A 10,000-nucleotide genomic window follows, 5' to 3' on the forward strand; every position below is an offset into this window, starting at 1 on the left:
AGGTGAAATTGCTATTCAATATCAAATGCTAAAATAATCAGTATAATATTAGATTATTTTTTTAGACTTTGCACATATATCCGAATATATACAAATACATACACATTAAACTACGATACAAATATATATATATATATATATATATATATATATATATATATATATATATATACATATTATAATAATGGAATGCTGAGGTTGATTATGGGAATATCGCTGCTTGAGGAATTGGAGACTGATGAAATAAGAAGGGCAGGCTTAGTAAAGATTACAGAGGTATAAGAAAGTCACGATTGAGATGGTATGGGCATGTGTGTTGAGGATGGATGATCAGGAGAGAGTGAAGAGGGCTTGGGAGAAATATGTTAGAAGAAGATCGAGAGGGAGACAGAGAATTAGATGGCGAGATAAAGTGAAGGAAGATATGGAGAGAAGAGGTTTGGTGGAGGATGATGCCTTTGTTAGAAGGCAGTGGAGAAGGCGCATCAGGCAACCGACCCCTTAATGTAGGGATAACTGTGGGAAAGAAGAAGTGTGTGTGTGTGTGTGTGTGTGTATAACATCCTTCTTACAACAGCGCACACAGGAAGAGAGGAATTTGCAAGAGGGGAAGACGCAAAAAACGTAAGTCTGAAGTAGCTTATCTGCTATTTGGCATTACTCTTTTTGAATGGTGATAGGCTGGGTTGTGTAATAAATCCACATAAAATATTAGAAGTTAAAAGAAAATGCTTTTTCCGTATCTCTCCCTCTGACCTTCATTTCGATTTGCATTTCCTTATCGTTGCATAACCATGGAAAGACTTATCACAGTCTAGTTTATGATATCTCGTAATAGGTAATATTCATCGGAGCTCTTTTTATTAAGGGCTTCCCTCCCTTCATGTTTGATTCGACTTATCCCTAATGTGACGAGACATTTCTGGGTAAACATCACCACTTCGTTATATCAACACTCCTTGTCTAAGGCTTCCTTCTTACCTCATCAATCAGAAAGACGGTCTGATATGGCTTCACACCGAGCAAGGAAGCTGTAATTCCAGCATGTCATCCATCCTTACATATATTTTTTCTTTATTTCCCTTTACCAAAAATGTTTTTCTAAGTTCGGCCTCTCTCTCTCTCTCTCTCTCTCTGTCTCTGTCTCTCTCTCTCTCTCTCTCTCTCCATAATTAAAAAAAAATTATGATACTCATACTCTTTTTGTGCTTTTCGTCCTCTGACCGGCAGAGCTTTTGAAAGCAGGAGCAAGATCTAGTGCAATGTTATCTTAAGAAATAAAGCGACCTAATCTTAAGACATTTGTAGGAGCAACGACCGTTGTCAGTGGAAACCTTTTCTTCGCTGCAAAGCTTTCTTTCCGTTCACAATCTTGTTCTGGAATTCCTCTATAGATGGATGAAAAGCAAATTTACGCATGTTAATGAATGGCCTGCCTCATTTCTTATCTCTCTTTGTGAATCTGAAGTCTTAATTAAAAGCTAATATTGTTCCAAACGTAAATGAATACGGAGCTATATCACGAAAAAAAAAAATGATTTGTTCCTGGAACAAGAAATAAGACGTTTTGCAAAAACACAAAAACTCTCTCTCTCTCTCTCTCTCTCTCTCTCTCTCTCTCTCTCTCTCTCTCTCTCTCTCTATCTACATATATATTAAAAGAAGAAACTAATGTGTCAGTGAATTACGTGGTATCAGCTTTTCTGGCTTGGAGACAGAGAGCACCTAGGGATAGCCTTCTCTGAAACGAAGGAATTTGATGAGTATGCTTTGTGAGGCCAATGCCTGCTCAAACAGTTGCCATGGGGATCTTAGGGTGTGGTAGATGTATACATCCGTTTGTGCGTGCATGATAGGTCCAGCCGCTTGAGACACTTGAAAGAAATAGAGCGGCAGCCCGGACCGTTGAGATACAACGAACGAGATACCGACTGTAACCCCTACTGGTATTTAGGAGTAGACTTGTAAACTGTGAAACTGACCGTCTGAAGAAAATATATGGGTGGCTTAGTTAACAAACACCACTAATTGCTCGTTAGATTTTGGGTCTAGATCCAATATATGAGATACCAGATGAACTAATATAATATATCTCCAGACTCTACTGATTATAGAATGACCAGTGACAGACATTTTGGAGGGTGGGTTCCCCTGACAGACGCTCTGAAAAGGGGGGGTTAATGGATCTAGATCCAATTAAGGAGATACCGAGTAAAAATTTACACTACAATAGCACTGCACATCCTAGAATACTGTGGTGGTAATGACAGACGTTTTAGTGGGTGGTTACCCCTGACAGACGCCCACAACGAGTGGGGAGGGGGAGGCAGGATCTGCATCCACATTGGATATACCAAGTAAAATTTACACTACAATAGCACTGCACATCCTAGAATGCTGTGATGGCAAGGCCAGACATTTTAGTGGGTGGTTACCCCTGACAGACACCCCACAAGAGTGGGGAGGGGGAGGGGGAGACAGATATGCATCTAACATGGAGATACAAAGTAAAAGCTGTATTACAATAGTTCTGCACATCCTAGAGTACTGTGGTGGTAATACCAGACATTTTAGTGGGTAGTTACCCCCTGAGAGACACCCCACAACGAGTGGAGGGAAGGGGGAAGGGGAGGGGGAGACAGGATCTCCATCCAACATTGGAGATACCAAGTAAAATTTGTAGCCTGGTAGCTGTTGAAGGTAACCAGCGTTAAAAACAGCCTGGTTTAAAATACTCACAAGATCAAGTAGGTCCCATGATATCAGCTACGTTGGCCACACAACGAGAACCATCGGGAAGCAAGTACAAGCTCATCACAACAACCTTAATTGAGATATCCATTAAAAGATACTTTCCTCACATTTCCTTTTCAATTAAGATACCTATTAAAAGATAATTCCTCACATTTCCTTTATTTCTTAAAACAAACATTTCAGAAACCAAAGTCGGGCCATACTTGATAGCTTTGACTCAAGGTTCAACCATCTTTCTCCTACAGCGTTGTACGTTGGAATAAATTGCCTTACTTTTTGTTATCAATATGGCTTACAAGGTTTTGTTCAATATATTGTCACCAAAAAGAATGGAACAGAAAAGCCACGGAGGGATAATGGAATCGTTCGAGATAACGTCAACACATCAATAGGTTTAGCAGATGAAATAGCAACAGTGCAGCAGAAAACAACAAATATTAAAGACTTCATAAATGTGATACCTTAAACATACTAATGTGAGTAATCATGTATAGCGTTCAAAACAAATGACGATCTTTAGAACTACCAGAGAATGGAGATTGGCCATATAAATGTATCTCAAATACTATTATTATTATTAACATTATCAAACATAAAAATCTTGAAAGCAACACGCCTAACAGTCTGTTCATAAAAATATATCGCAAAAGAAATCGGACGAGTGATATTTTATGATGATGTTACCATGAAATAGAAACCCAAATGCAATTATGCATATTTCAGAAATGTCTATCACTGAAACTGAAGAAAGGGCGTGAGCATGAGAGTCAACAATATTTTATTTTTCGAATATTCTGCATTCTGTAATTATTTATAAGATGTCAAAAAACTTAACTGTGTTTCGAGTAATTTATTCAGTTCAAATATACAGCAAGATCATTATTCTTGACTCCATAATTTACAAAATGAAATTATTATACCCAATGCCTCACGGTTATAAAATTAATACTAAATCAAATAGTGTTTGATGCAGACGACGTGAAACAAAGAAAAAAACTGAGCGGAATAAATATTCAAAATTGGTGAGAAAAATATAGATAAATAATAAATGCAATAGCTGGATTTTCTATATGAAATAAAAAGGATTAGGTGCCGTTCGCGTCAAATTACATAAATATTGTAATTTGGATAACTGAAATCAATGTCATACATGTTATCTGAATATTTCGCTACTGTTATCACACATATAAATGACTGTCATTTCAACTATCAACAAATAAATTTGCACCTTTTACCAGCACTGCCCCGAGCGTCTATACACAGAGCAACCACAAGAAATAACTGGACTGACATTGAGCTTCGTCTCCACGGCATTGGAGAAGGCCCCGATAAGTTTAAAACGTTAGTTTTAAATTAAGCTGCAGATGGGCAGCCTAACTGCCACAAACCAACCTGGTCTAGTTATCATAGTTCAAGCGGGAAACTGAATAAATAAACTTTGGTTCAGTTACATTTCCATCTAATGATGAGGACAGTGGTCCTTGTAACGCTTAAGGATTTTCAGTTTATCTGAACCAAATATTTCAAGAATTAAACACAAGACAAGGTCTTACTTTATCCTCACCTGTTTTCCCTGCTGTCACTATCAGAACTATCTGATAGACTATCTCTGTCAAGTCCGAATAAGAGCCTCTGCACGACTTCATCATCAAGCGAAAATTCTTCCCTCTGCAGCATTTTCATGGTTACTTAAGGTGTTACCTTTGCTCTGGGATTATTTTGTAAGTTGAAAATCAAATGCTGCCATTTATCACTCGAATGTAGACTAATGCTCCTTAAAACAACGAGGGAAACGCATTATCTAATAGAAGCATCATACAATGCACAATGCAGAATTCATTTTCACCGGTTCAGCAATACTTACTAATTTACACAACAAAATACAAAATAAATGAAAGTACCAAATATTTTCACTACATGGCGATAAAAGAAATGATCCCAAAAGTTTCTGCCCACACATAACCACTGAAAAGCTCGAATAACTTATATGAATCCCGGTAATGTGATAATTATTTATAGTATGGCTACGTGCGGCAAACGTTCGAATATGTTAACATGGTAGAGGGGGTTGGATATCGATTCTAATTACGAATACCCGAGTTCAACGATGATTTGTAAGGTCGGAGTCGGTATAAACTTATAACCTCACTTGTTAGTCGAATCGATAACATCACTGAAGTCCTAATAAATGCTAATTTATGCTCATCATAAATCTTCCCTGTATCTACACTTTGCCTTAATAATATTGCAAACGGCTTTGCGATAGAATGAACTGCTTTCTTAAACAAAATAGCAGGGACACTATCTGGTCCAGCTGCTGACCAATTATAATTTCATTAATAGCCTGCACAACATCAGCTTCATTAATGTCTATGTCTGATAAATATTCACTATTTTCATCCCATATTTCTGTATCATTATCATCATTAATCAATTCTGGGTAAAATTCTCTCTTATATCTTTCTGTTTCTAATATGTTGCATATTTCCTTTTTCCCATTCGTTAATCTCCCTTCATTTCTTGGAGGGCCTATTTCTATTCCTCTTTTATTCATTTTTTTCGCATATGAGTTTCAATAGTTTGGGGTTTTGCTGGTATTTACTAAGGTTTTTCTTCCAAGTCCCGTTTTTTCATTTTCTTTTGATTGATAAATCTTTTGTTCTGCATTTTCTATCTTACTTTTTAGTTCCATCACTTTCCATACATTCTTTTCTTTTGCAAGACCTTTTTTCCACTCTCTGATTTTCTGGAACAAGATCCTTCTATCTCTTGATATGCATGACTGATGTTTTACTTTTCTTTTCGTATATATTTACACTTTTTTTCGGGTATAATTTTATACTATTTTCTATAATATTTTAGATAATATATCAGTATTTATCTGTATATCATCACTTACGAATATGTTTTCGCAATCTATGTTTAATTCTTCATTTATTTCTATCCATTTTATATTCTTACTGTAGAAATTGTATTTTCCACATCCTTCCCACTTTTTCATCTCTTGTTTATCTCTGTTTTCACTTGCTTTGGAATGTACTGTAAATTCTATGACATTATGGTCTGAAATACTCGCATCTAAACTATTGTTTCTTTAACAAAATTCACCTCGTTCACAAATACTAGGTCTAAAGTATTTTCCTTTCTTGTTGGCAGGTGATTTATTTGTTGAATGTTGTATTCTAGTATCATATCTAATAACTTTTCGAATTGCCTCTTATCTTCTGCACTACTATTACTCTCTTTTTTATATGTATAAATACAACCACAATCTCCTATTCGTTCTTTCCAATCTACGAAAGGAAAGTTAAAGTCTCCGGATAGGAGAATAGTCCAGCCTTTGTGATTTCTACATATATCAGAGAGAGAGAGAGAGAGAGAGAGAGAGAGTGTGTGTATGAGTGTGTGATCGCAGTTATACTGATCCTAAATTGTCGCCCATATGCCCAATGCAAGAAGGTCGCGTGTACAATACACATCTCTCTAGACTTCAGTGGCATCGTCCGAAAAATTTACTGGCACCGCTAACTGAAATTGCTGTGCGTTACAGAGCTATGCATCTTGGAAAGCGACTTCTTGTTTAATTTACTTCCATTACTATCATATTATCCTTATATCCTTCATTTATTTAAATTTCGACCTTTAAACAGCTGACGTCAATAAAGCTCTTCCCGACAAATAAAGGACAACCGGAAATTATGTATCTATTTTTAACTACTCTCAATTTCCTTATGAGAAGATTCCAAATATCCACTACGCTAACTAAGACAGTATAAATAAATTCTAGGGTAAAAATCCACTATTATGGCTGGAGATGTATCCGTGAATATCCTTTTTTTCTTGCTCTCATACTGATTTATAAATGATTTCTTTAATAAGTGGGAAGTAACCCATATTACGAAATACTTTCCTTCACGTTTTTCATGAATATCAACGCATTCACTGCAGCCAAAATTCCATCACTGCATTTATCTTAAGTTTGACTCTTCAAGTAGTTAATCCTGTTTATTAGTTTGAGTACTAATGGCGTTTCGGAGAGTTTTCCTTCTTGATTTTCTTTGTTCTTTAGAAGGTCTTGCATGATGCCCAATAAAAAGGATATCTCAGGAAAGCTTACAATGATAAAGTATATAATGATAGCGCAATCTCTGATAGTAGGGTGTAGCTTGAAAAATAAATGGAATTTGCGTCATTTTTCAAAAAACCTACCAGTGCAATAAATCCTTACCAGCTGAACGAATAATATGATGTGTTTTCCTGAATAAATGTCCTCGAACATAATCTCCAGTTAACAAAAATGTGCAATCTAAAAGCCAATGTATGGTCCATTTAGAATACTTTCTTCTTATTAAAGTACTTTCTTATCAATAAGTTTTTTAAGACCTAAATAAATAATCCGTGATAGTTTTTTTAATTTTATTTATTTATTTAATTTTCTTAGCTGAAACCGTTAAATATTTAGTCATAAAACCGCTGCCAAAGGCAAACTTAGCAAGTTATCCTACCTCCACACCACCAGCCCCCATTTTCTACCATTTCCAGTGCAACACACCATTGCATCTTCCCGTTTGTTGCAGGCTTACACTTTGCAAACGCACACCATTTGTATTGTATAAATAAGAAAAACAAATATTCAAATAAACCACGCAAGAAGTTTATTTCCAAATAAGAAGAGAAATCATCTGAAGCAATCATATCTCTGTACATTCATGATAATTATCAGCAAGTGTCCCATTGAGGTGCACGAATGAATCCTTTCCAGGCACATCTGAAAACAGCGGAAACACTGAATATCACACGTGTTCTTGAAGGTCAGCATGTTTTCAGTATATCGTTTTTATGGATTGTTTTTTATTTTACTCCCTCCCTTGTTGTGCAGTTGTCTGTGTCCCTATCATTATTAACACTGTTGACCGAATAAGGAAAAAACGATTATGGAGCGTTCCGCAGAATGCAATGCCCTTATATCAGAATGATAAAAATGTATGAACTAATTATAAATAAAGCTATGTTTCGAACAAACAAATATTTACAATCAAGACACATTGTAGGCCAAAATATCCAAGGCATTCGAATATGGAGTTTCCAATCGGCATCCTTGCTTACTCCTGCTTTGCATAACCCTTATTTTTCTCTGTAAGAAGATTAACTTTCCAGTGCAATGTGAAGACAGGAAACATAAGTATGTAAATATCTACAATACACGAATTACATTATTCATTACCCATAAAATATGAGGAACTAAGTTATATGATTCCCCCCACCCCCCCAAAAAAAATAGTATAGTGGATGAGCATCACAAGAAACAAATGTAAATAATATTAAAATACCTATTTGTTTATTTCTCAATGAAAGATCTTGAAACTCGTTTAGCCATTTTTTTTGACCTTCGTAACCTTGAATATAGTTCTGTAGTAAACAATTCTTTAGAACTGGAAACCCATGAGGATACCTTCCTGCCATAGTTCATGATGATCTGATAACAAGAATAATAATAATCTATAATAACAAAATCCGAGTGTATCTTTGTGCCCGGGTGGGGGCGGGGTAGGTAGGGGATCGGGAGGGTTAGGGAGACATGGCAAAACCACCCTTCTCCTGCAAACCTGTTTGTCTGGCGGGGGGGGGGGGGGGGGGGGGGTGTGGTTGGCTTGTGGATCGGGATGGTAGGGGAGACAAGATGGGCTGCACTCCGTGCACCGTAAACGCGAACAATCAAGCTACTACTACTATTATTACTACTATTAATAATCACTATAATGATAGTGAAAATCAACAATAAAAGACATTTAAGCATATTAAGCATAACGGTGATCACTGTATATTATAATATATGCCATCAGACATAGAGCGGGCGAGGAGGATACAGTGATATCCGGACAGAAAAATAGAGGCAGGAGAAAACATCATCACAGGCGGTTAAACTGGTGAAAAGTGAATCCATTTCACGGGCCACTACCACCAGCCAAACCCCATTTCCATATACCCAGCTGATTAATGAAAGAGAAATATTATTAAAGCATATTTGCAAAATACCAAAGTGGGTGATTTTATGCGGAGCTGGGGAAAAGTGCAAGACCATGACAGTGCTTTCAATTTATTGAAAGTATCTTCGGCAGTAGTGGGCCGCGAAAATAAAGTGAAAAACGTAAATTGTCGGTTAACAAGTGGTAAATGCGACAAGTTAGGCAGCTGCAAATTGAACGGGTTATAACGCAGGCTTGGAATAAACAATAGTTCATAAATCTCCAATAAACAAAAATGAGATTAACAAATTTGACCTGTTGGACGGCGATTTCTTAACAATATATTGGGTCGTATTTCAATGTTAAGAAAATAAACATATTTCAAAACGATCCACTACTAATAAAAAACAGAAAAAAATATATATGACATTTTCATTGGGTTATTTCTCTGCGTTAGGTTTTAATAAGAAGGAAATGAAAGAATTCAGAGCAGCCTGACAATTTATGCAGTACTGGAAAAGTAACTGAATGCAGAGTGACGCTGAATAAAACTGGGTGAGATTCATCTCTTATGGAAAATATATTTTGGCGAAAATATCTTCCGAATGAGTTAATTGGAAGAACAGAAGACGAAAATAAAAGTATATGATAAGATTTATATAGGCGGTTGGATTGAAAATAAGATAATTTTAGCAAAAATGCAGAATGGTATTTACTGCAAACAGGGCTGTGATTGTTACCACGATTTTCTTTATTCAATCATTTCTCATTTTGGATTCAAGGATTTCAGTGCAAAGCATATTAGAAAGTTAATATCAAATCGAGTTGCCAAACGACCATTGGAACTGCTATAAAGTGTATATGGAACTGGTGACCAGTGGATTCTATATACTAAAGCTTATGAAGTAAAACGAATATTTTAGCTTCGGTAAAATCTGAATTCGAGAGATAAGTATTGAGTACATTAGACCTGAGGTAAATTCGAATACATGTTCATAGGTTAGTGGGTTTGTAATTCAACTCACTTTCTACAGGGTGAAGGCGTTAGAATCCAACATGGAAAGACTGTTTTCCATTTGTATCTAATTTAAATTTATGGGTTTCGCTCGAAATTAGTAAAAGAAATGAACATCAAAAACATTAAAGATACAAACTAAAAAAGATCTTTCTGGTTTTTGGAGTCATTTTAACCAGTCTCCAGTTTCCAATCACGAGCTAGAAGTCGGTCAAAAGGCCAAACAAAACTTTCCTCCCGGAAACCCTTCTACAGGCGAATTCTT

The sequence above is a fragment of the Macrobrachium nipponense genome, chromosome 14, assembly GCF_015104395.2.
Source record: "Macrobrachium nipponense isolate FS-2020 chromosome 14, ASM1510439v2, whole genome shotgun sequence".
Lineage (NCBI taxonomy): Eukaryota > Metazoa > Arthropoda > Malacostraca > Decapoda > Palaemonidae > Macrobrachium > Macrobrachium nipponense.